Source organism: Phoca vitulina, unplaced genomic scaffold (assembly GCF_004348235.1).
Source record: "Phoca vitulina isolate PV1807 unplaced genomic scaffold, GSC_HSeal_1.0 scaffold34, whole genome shotgun sequence".
Taxonomy (NCBI): domain Eukaryota; kingdom Metazoa; phylum Chordata; class Mammalia; order Carnivora; family Phocidae; genus Phoca; species Phoca vitulina.
In genome coordinates, this window is record NW_022589737.1 from 1,444,295 (window position 1) to 1,453,801 (window position 9,507).

At 41.5% G+C, this 9,507-nt stretch overlaps 1 pseudogene; it reads right to left on the reverse strand.

Moving 5' to 3' along the window:
- Positions 1-249: 249 nt before the first annotated feature.
- LOC116645909 lies at positions 250-604 on the reverse strand (annotated as a pseudogene).
- Positions 605-9,507: the final 8,903 nt, after the last annotated feature.

Sequence of the window (9,507 nt, forward strand, 5' to 3'; positions counted from 1 at the left end):
ATAAGAGCTGACTGAGCATGCCACTAATGGGGAGAGGGGTATTTTCACAGAAACAGTATTTTCCCCCATCCCATCTCCATTTGATGTCGATCAAAACATACCATTGGCCATTTAGTTAAAAAAAATGTGATATGCTTGTGCACATACACAGTTACTTTATGTACAATAAAGGAACGGGGAAGGGGAAAATGAAAGAATAGAGAAAACTATACTGTAGTAGTCAGGATGTGGTGGAACCAAATTGTGGCTTTCTACTTGAGAATGTCTTCTTGGTCTGGAGGAACAGAGTTCTGGAGTAAAGTAGCAGGTTCCCTTTTTAGTAGACACCTCCTGTCTGCTGCTGGAACACATCAATTGTATCTTCATCCTCCATTTCCAACTGTGCAGGTTTGTCTGTTTCTTTGATTGGCTGCCCATCAAATCGGAATCTGATCTGCCTCATTGACAAACCCTATTGTTCACAATAGGCTTTCATTGGTTTACTAAGTGGTGTATGCCTCTTAATCGTAAACTGCGCCACAGAACCATCCTGCCCTGCCACCTTCAAACTAATATGATCGTTGTTCTCAGTCTTGACTCCTTCCTTGGGCTTTTCATTGGCCATGGCGAGCACCGGAGTCTTCTCAGCTGCGGCTTCACCAAAGAGGTACCAGGTCCGCACCAAATGTCAGGTTTTTAGCACAATGTCCAATGCAGAGTAAGGATCCAGTAACTATTACCTCAATTATCCGTATTATTGTTCTGTCTCAATGCTAACAAATATGACTCTCTTAATAAAAACTGGATTTAAAATCGGTACTAGGAGGGCGCCTGGGTGGCTCAGTTGGTTAAGCGACTGCCTTCGGCTCAGGTCATGATCCTGGAGTCCCTGGATTGAGTCCCGCATCGGGCTCCCTGCTCGGCAGGGAGTCTGCTTCTCCCTCTGACCCTCCCCCCTCTCATGTGTTCTCTCTCATTCTCTCTCTCTCAAATAAATAAATAAAATCTTAAAAAAAAAATAAATAAAATCGGTACTAGGAAATATCACAAGCTTATAGTTAGTGACGCCTAGTCTCTGCCTGTGTGGTCAGCAGTCCTAACTTCACCCCAGCACACACACACTCACACACACATCCCGCCATATGGACATGCCCTTCCCTCCCCCCAACAGCACACAGAGGCCGCAGCTACAAAGGCAGGCCGAGTCCCTGATCCGCCATCTCCCACCACGTCCCTCCCTCTCGTTCATGTTCTATCCCGGGAACCTGCTGCCACTGTCCAGACCAATGACAAATTGTAGCAGCAAGAACCAGAGTGTTACTTTATGAGGCAGTGAACAGGCTGCCCTGCCACTGGCCCTTCATGGATTCCCAAGTTACCACTGTGAACATGTGTCTTCTTCCAATGTGTCTCCTGTGGATTCCATGTAGTTTCATCCATGATGCACGGTGTAATCTGATGGAAGAGCCACTTACCCTGGAATGCTAATTATAAAACCCATATGGATAAACCCCCTGGACCCAGCCCCTAAATCTCTCCTGTCTGGCTGGCCCTGCCCGCCCCCCCCCAGCACCATCCCCCACCACCACCGCTTTCCTCTCCACCACCGACACCGACCACGAATGCACTCCAGCCATTCTTCACTCATTCTTCACCCATCGCGGCTCGACAGCCAGGACATCTCTGGTGTGATGTGGGCTTGGGGCAGGGAAGAATGCATATGTGGTGGGGAGGGGTATGCATGGGGGCAGAAAGCACTGGGGAAATCAAACTCTGAGTCTTCGTGTCTGTTTCTCAGATGGCATCATTGTAAACTTTCTTTCTGACATATACTCCAGGGAATCCCCTCCCTCCACTATCTGTTTTGGCATCATTCACGGAACTCCTTAACTACCTCACACATAGAAAGGAAGGACATGCACTGGGAATGCTTTCAAGGGCCAGCTTGATAAAGGGACTTGCCACTCAGCCCTATTCCCCACAGTGCTACTCTCCTCAGAGCTGGAAGTCCTTGTCAGAGTGTTCTTATCCTATCCCGGGACACTGATGGTCCCTTTGCCCACTTGGGTGGGATGAGGGTAGAGCCACAGGGAAGATTGGCCATAGAGCTGTCCTGCTGGGAAGATCTCACTTCCAGCACCTGTCACTATCTGAGAATTGACACATGGGATAGGGCAAAGAGAGCAGTTTAACTTTTCCCACATCACCCCTCTCCCAGGGAGGAAGATCTTGGTGCCAAGAGAGACTCCCGCGGCCCATGGTTTCTACCACAGGGAAAAGTGAGATAGGAATGAGTGCCCAGCTTCTCCCAGCCTTGTAAGATGTTGTTAAAGTGACTGACTCACTCTATGTTGCCCCACCCAGAACATGTAGGGGATCAGCAGGGCTGAATAGTCTAGGGGGACCTAGAAGAAGGGCAAAGGGGAGGGGCTGGTTCCTGAAAACTGTCCACAGATCCTACTAACATGCTGGCAGGCTCCACCAACAGGCCCACACATGGAGACCATGGGACATCTTATCTGTAGGACCCTCCAGCACCCTGCACATGCCCTCAGGTTGGTGCACTGGAGACTAGTATGAACAATTTTGCTGACAAACTAGATAAATGAAAAGAAATGCATAAATTCCCAGGAGCATATAACCTACCGAGACAGAATCATGAAGAAATAGAATTTCTGAACAGACCAATAATGAATAAAGAGATTGAAACAGTAATCAAAAGCCACCCAAAAAAGAAAAGCCCAGAATGAGATGGCTTCACAGGTGAATTCTACCAAACATTTAAAGAAGAATTAATGCCAATATTTCTCAAACTCATCCAAGAAATTTAAGAAAAGAGAGTACTTCCAAACTCATTTTACAAGACCAGCATTACCCTGATACAGATAAAGACACTACAAGAAAAGAAAATCTAGGTCAACATCTCTGATGAACATAGATGCAAAAATCTTCAACAAAGTACTAACAAACTTAATTCAACAGCACATGAAAAGGATCATACACTATGATCGAGCAGGATTTATCTCTGGAATGCAGTGATGGTTCAACATATGTAGATCAATAAATGTGATACACCACATTAACTGAATGAAAAATAAAATCATATGATCATCTCAATAGATGCAGGGAAAGCATTTGACAAATTTTAATATCCCTTCATGATAAAAACTCAACAAATTAGGAATACAGGAAATATACCTCAGTATAATAAGGACCATATAAAGGACAAACCCAGAGCTAGCATCATATACAATGGTGAAAGCTGAAAGATTTTCCTTAAGATCAGGAACCGACAAGAGTTCCCATTCTCACCACTTCTATTTAACATGGTATTGGAAGTCCTAGCCAGAGTAATTAGGCAAGAAAAATCAATAAAATGCATCCAAATTAGAAAGGAAGAAGTAAAATTGTCTCTGTTTGCAGATGACATGTTTTTAAATGTAAAAAAAAACCAAAGTTACCACCAAAAATACTATTAGAACTAAGAAATGAATTCAGTAAGGTTGGAGGATACAAAACCAAGATATAGAAATCAGAAATCACACAACCAATGAACTATTCAAAAAAGAAATTAAGAAAACAATCCCATTTACAATGCCATCACAAACAAGAAAATACTTGCAAATAAATTTAAACAAGTGAAAGAACTGTACACTGAAAACTATAAGACATCAATGAAAGAAATAGAATAAGACACAAATATATGGGAGGATATCCCATGTTTGTGGTTTAGAAGAATTAATACTGTTAGAAAGTCCATACTACCCAAAGCAATCTACATATTCAATGTAATCCCTATCAAAATCAAAATTAAATTAACATTGTTTAACTGAAGTGTTAAGGAAAATGTTTTTCTGAAGATCTAACAATTTAATATTACACAATTAACTCCACTATTTTCTAATGTTAAGATGGACTTGGAGGCAAGGTTTTACTAGATGTGGAATTGATTGTAGAATTGGCTATATTGGGGTTGCCTGGGTGGCTCAGTCGTTAAAGTGTCTGACTTCGGCTCAGGTCATGATCTCGGGGTCCTGGGATCAAGCCCCATGTTGGGCTCCCTGCTCAGTGGGGAGTCTGCTTCTCCAGCTCCTTCTGCCCCTCCCCCTGCTCATGCTCTCACACTCTTTCTCACTCCTTCTCTCTCTCTCCCTCTCAAATAAATAATCTTTTTAAAAAATCCCAATGACATTTTTCACAGAAATAGAAAAACCAAACCTAAAATTCATAGGGAACCACAGAACACCTTAAATAGCCAGATTAAAGCTGGAGGCATCACTTTCCTGATTTCAAATCATATTATAAAGCTAGACTAATAATCAAAACAGTATGTCACTGGCATAAAAACAGACACATAGACCAATGGAACAGAGAGACGGCTAGAAGTAAATCCACGTATGCAGTCAAGTAAACTTTCACAAGGACGCCAAGAATACATAAGAGAAAAGATAGTTTCTTCAATAAACAGTGGTGGGAAAATTGGACATACACCTGCAAAAGAATGAAATTTGACCCCGATTTTACACAAAAATCATCTCAAAATAAATAAAGACCTAAACATAAGCCCTAAAACTGTGGAACTCCTAGAAGAAAGCATAGGAGAAAAGCTCCTGGCCATTGATCTTGACAATGATTTTTTTCGGATTTGACACCAAAACACATGTAACAAAGGCAAAAATTAATGTGTGGGACTATATCATACTAAAAAGCCTCTGCACTGCAAAGGAAACAATCAACAAAATGAAAAAGCACCTTATGGGAATGCCTGGGTGGCTCAGTCAGTTAAACGTCTGCCTTCAGCTCAGGGTTCTGGGGTGGAGTCCTTTATCGGGCTCCTTGCTCAGCAAGGAGCCTGCTTCTCCCTCTATCTGCCATTCCCCCTGCTTGTGCTCTCTCTCTCTTTCTGACAAATAAATAAAATCTTAAAAAGAAAAAAAAAAAAAAAAGAAAGAAAAAGCACCTTATGGAATGGGAGAAAATATTTGCAAGCCGGAAAGGAACACATGAAACTTAATACCAAAAACATTAAAAACCCAATTTAAAACTGGGCAAAGGACTTGAATAGCCAGCAGACCTACAAATGGCAAAAAGGTATACAAAAATGTGCTGATCATCAAGGAAATGCAAATGAAAATCACAATGCGATAACACCTCACACCTGTTACAATGGTTATTATTTTGAGAAAAAGCGTTGGTGAAAACGTGGAGGAAAGGGAACCCTGATACACTGTTGATGGGAAAGCAAACTGGTACATTCACTATGGAAAACAGCATGGAGAAATGACCATATGATCCAGCAATCCAACTTCTGGGTATTTATCTGAAAGAAATGAAATCAGGATCTCAAAGAGATACCTGTTATCTTATGTTCAGCGTTATTCACAATAGCCAAGATACAGAAACAACTCAAATGTTTATCAACAGATGGATAAATAAAATGTGATATTTGCATACAATGGAATGTTATTCAGCCATGTGCAAAAACATGGAAAACATTATGCCATGTGAAATAAACCAGATGCAGAAGCACAAATACTGTATGGTCTTACTTATATATGGTATCTACAATAGATTTTACTTATTTTATTTGAGAGAGAGAGAGTAACCACGAGTCAGAGGCAGAAGGAGAGTGAGAAGCAGACTCCCCACTGAGCAGGGAGCCCAATGCCGGGCTGGATCCCGGGACCCTGGGATCATGACCTGAGTGAACCAAAGGCAGACACTTAACAGACTGAGCCACCCAGGCATCCCCATAGTCACATTTTTTTAAAGAAGCCCCTGATCCTTCATTCTCTCCAGACACCAGTCAACTCTCTAATTCTTGTTTCAAATTTCTTGCAAGTGTTGGCTACACTCACTTTCTCCACTTGCACACTGTCTATTCACTCCTCAGTGATAATCTGACTCATGCTTCCACTTTGTCAACCGATCTACTCTGGGCAAGGTCACGCATGGTCACAAGGTAGCCAGATTTAACGGACTCACATTCATCCTTACAGTGCTGGGCCTCTCTGTGTCCTTGGGCATTGTGGACCTGACAATATTTCTTAGAACTCTTGACTGTCTGGAGTCTAGACATTGTTCCCATGCTTCTCTTCCCATCGGTCAGACCAGCATCCCTTGATGATGGGAGTCTCCCTCACCCAAGTCTTTATCTTTGGTGTTCCTTAGTATTCCTTTTATCTCTACCCATTTAATTGCTAAAATCACTCTCCATCTTCTCATGATTGTTACTACATGAGTGCGTGGAGTGTGTATTAGGTTTTCCAAATCTGTCACCTCCAGCTCTGAAATCTATATGGATTTTCACATCTCTCTAGCCATTACATGAAGCCTGAAACTCTTTTAGAATGCTGCTTCCATTGGATCTTGAATATTTCCGGGGGCTTTCATACAAGTTCTCCTCAACCCTGTAAAGGTTGGATAACCTTCAACAAGGTTAAGGAAAGATGAGCTACCAGATTCAAACACCCCAGGTTTCAGATGAAGCGGTACAGGAGGAGAAGTATGAGAGGGAAAAGGAAAGAAGCAATCAAACCTTGAAGAACAGAGGAGTCCAGACTCACATCAAGCCCAGGGACATGGATGAGAGATCACACATGGCACAGGCTCTGACGGGTGACACCAGAAGATGGAGGAGGCAGGCTTGAGCCCCTTGTACCCTCTCAGAGCTAATAAACTTACTACCTAAGGAACACACAGCGAACTTGCTATTGAAATGCAGCTTTGTGACAAGTGCTTTGCATTTCTTCTTGGAACCAGATTGCTGCCACTAGTTATGGTTCTGTGGGAAATGTGGAACAAATACCATATATGCCTTTGAAGGCAGGACAGCTACCTTAAGATATTAAGATACCTCGAATTTATCCTGTCTTTAGAAGTGAGTCCCCCACAATAAGCCTTTTGGTAAACCCTAAATCCCTGCCTAGGTCAGGAGAGGGGATGGGAGAAACAGCCAGAGGTCAGGCCCAGGTTTGGCTGGATGCTGTTCATACGATTCTTTTTTTTAATAATTTTTTATTGTTATGTTAATCACCATACATTACATCATTAGTTTTTGATGTAGTGTTCCATGATTCATTGTTTGTGCATAACACCCAGTGCTCCATGCAGAACGTGCCCTCTTTAATACCTATCACCAGGCTAACCCATCCTCCCACCCCCCTCCCCTCTAGAACCCTCAGTTTGTTTTTCAGAGTCCATCGTCTCTCATGGTTTGTCTCCCCTCTGATTTCTCCCCCTTCATTCTTCCGTTCCTGCTATCTTCTTCTTTTTTTTTTTTCTTAACATATATTGCATTATTTGTTTCAGAGGTACAGATCTGTGATTCAACAGTCTTGCACAATTCACAGTGCTCATCATAGCACATACCCTCCCCAGTGTCTATCACCCAGCCACCCCATCCCTCCCACCCCCCACTCCAGCAACCCTCAGTTTGCTTCCTGAGATTAAGAATTCCTCATATGATATATGTCTTTCTCTGATTGACTTATTTCGCTCAGCATAACACCCTCCAGTTCCATCCACATCGTTGCAAATGGCAAGATCTCATTCCTTTTGATGGCTGCATAATATTCCATTGTATATATATACCACTTCTTCTTTATCCATTCATCTGTCGATGGACATCTTGGCTCTTTCCATAGTTTGGCTATTGTGGACGTTGCTGCTATAAACATCGGGGTGCACGTACCCCTTTGGATCCCTACATTTGTATCTTTGGGATAAATACCCAGTAGTGCAATTGCTGGATCATATGGTAGCTCTATATGTTCCATACGATTCTGACCCTGATCCAGATCCACCCAGCACCTTGTTCCTAACCTCCCCCAATCCAGACTCTGCTCCAGACAAGCATTTCACCCACTGGTGGAAAAACGAGAGCAGGGACCACTCCCAGCTACTAGAGCAGGATCAGGAACTTACTCTTCTATTCCAGAGATAACGATATAAATATGTACGTATGTACATATGACAATCAGTGTAACACACATGGAAAATGATTGGCCTGAAAAGGAAACTAAATCAACTCTAGGTAATTATACACAGCTAAATACAGATATAAATACCTTTAAAAATGGAAAAGAATACATAAGAAGAATATAATTAGGTAAGAAATATCAAAAACAATCTGCAAAAGAAAAGATCAATAAAAACATGTATTTTGAGGGCCGCCTGGGTGGCTCAGTCAGGTAGGCATCTGCCTTCAGCTCAGGTCATGATACCGGGGTCCTGGGATCGAGCCCCACGTCGGGCTCCCTGCTCAGCAGAGGAGTCTGCTTCTCCCTCTCCCTCTGTGATCTCTCTCACTAATAAATAAATAAATAAATAATAAATCTTAAAAAAACCCCATATTTTGAAAAGAATTCCTACTACTTAGTCAAGTCTTGGTGGTCATTAAAGTGTTTTCCCATTTTTTGTTGTTGTTGTTGTTGAGTAAAATACACATAACGTAAAATTACCTATTTTAACCATTTTTAAGTGTACAGTTCAGGGGTATTAAATACATCCATAACACTATGCTACCATCACCACCATCCATCTCCAGAACAATTTCATCTTGTAAAACTGAAACTCTATATACATGAAACAATAACTCCCCATTTTTTACCACCCCCCCCCCAACTAGCAACCACCATTCCACTTTCTGTCTCTATGATTTTGGCTACTCTAGGTGCCTCATATAAGATAAATGATACAGTATTTGTTCCTTTATCACCGGCTTTTTTCATTTAGCATAACATCCTCAAGGTTCACCCATGTTATAGCATATTGCAGAATTCCTTCCTTTTTGAGTCTATATAATTTTCATTGTGTGTATACAAAACATGTTGCTTATTCCTTCAACCATTGATGGACACTTGGGTCACTTCTATGTTCCAGCTATTGTGAATAATGCTGCTATGAACATGAGTGTACAAATATCCTGTCTCAGTTCTTTGGGGTATATATTCAGGAGTGGAATTGCTGGATCATATGGTAATTCTATTTCTAATTTTTTGAGGGACCTCCATACTGTTTCCCACAGTGGCTACGCCATTTTCCCTTCTCACCAACAGCGCCCAAGGGTTCCAGCTTCTCCGCATGGTCACTAACACTTGTTATTTTGAGGTTTATTTTTTTATAGTAATGGGTGTAAGGTGGTATCTCATTGCAGTTTTTATTTGCTTTTCTCTAATGATTGTGATGCTGAGTATCATTCCCATCTCTACCAATTAAAAGAATTCCCTTTTATTTCTAGTTTGCCAAGAAGTGTCTTGTTGTTGCTCATAAACAGGTCTTTAACCTCATAAAATGAAATTCTCATCAACTGAGATCATCACATGATTTATCTCCTTTAGGATACTGATGTGGTATAAATTGATTGATAGATCTTCTAATACTTACCATTCTGGCATTTCAGGTATGATCCTGAAATTCTTCCACATGAATTATTTTGCCATTTGTTTTTTTTAATTTTGCAGCTAATATTTTATTTGGCATTATTATAATCATAAGGAAATGGCCTATAATTTTCTCTCTTTTACT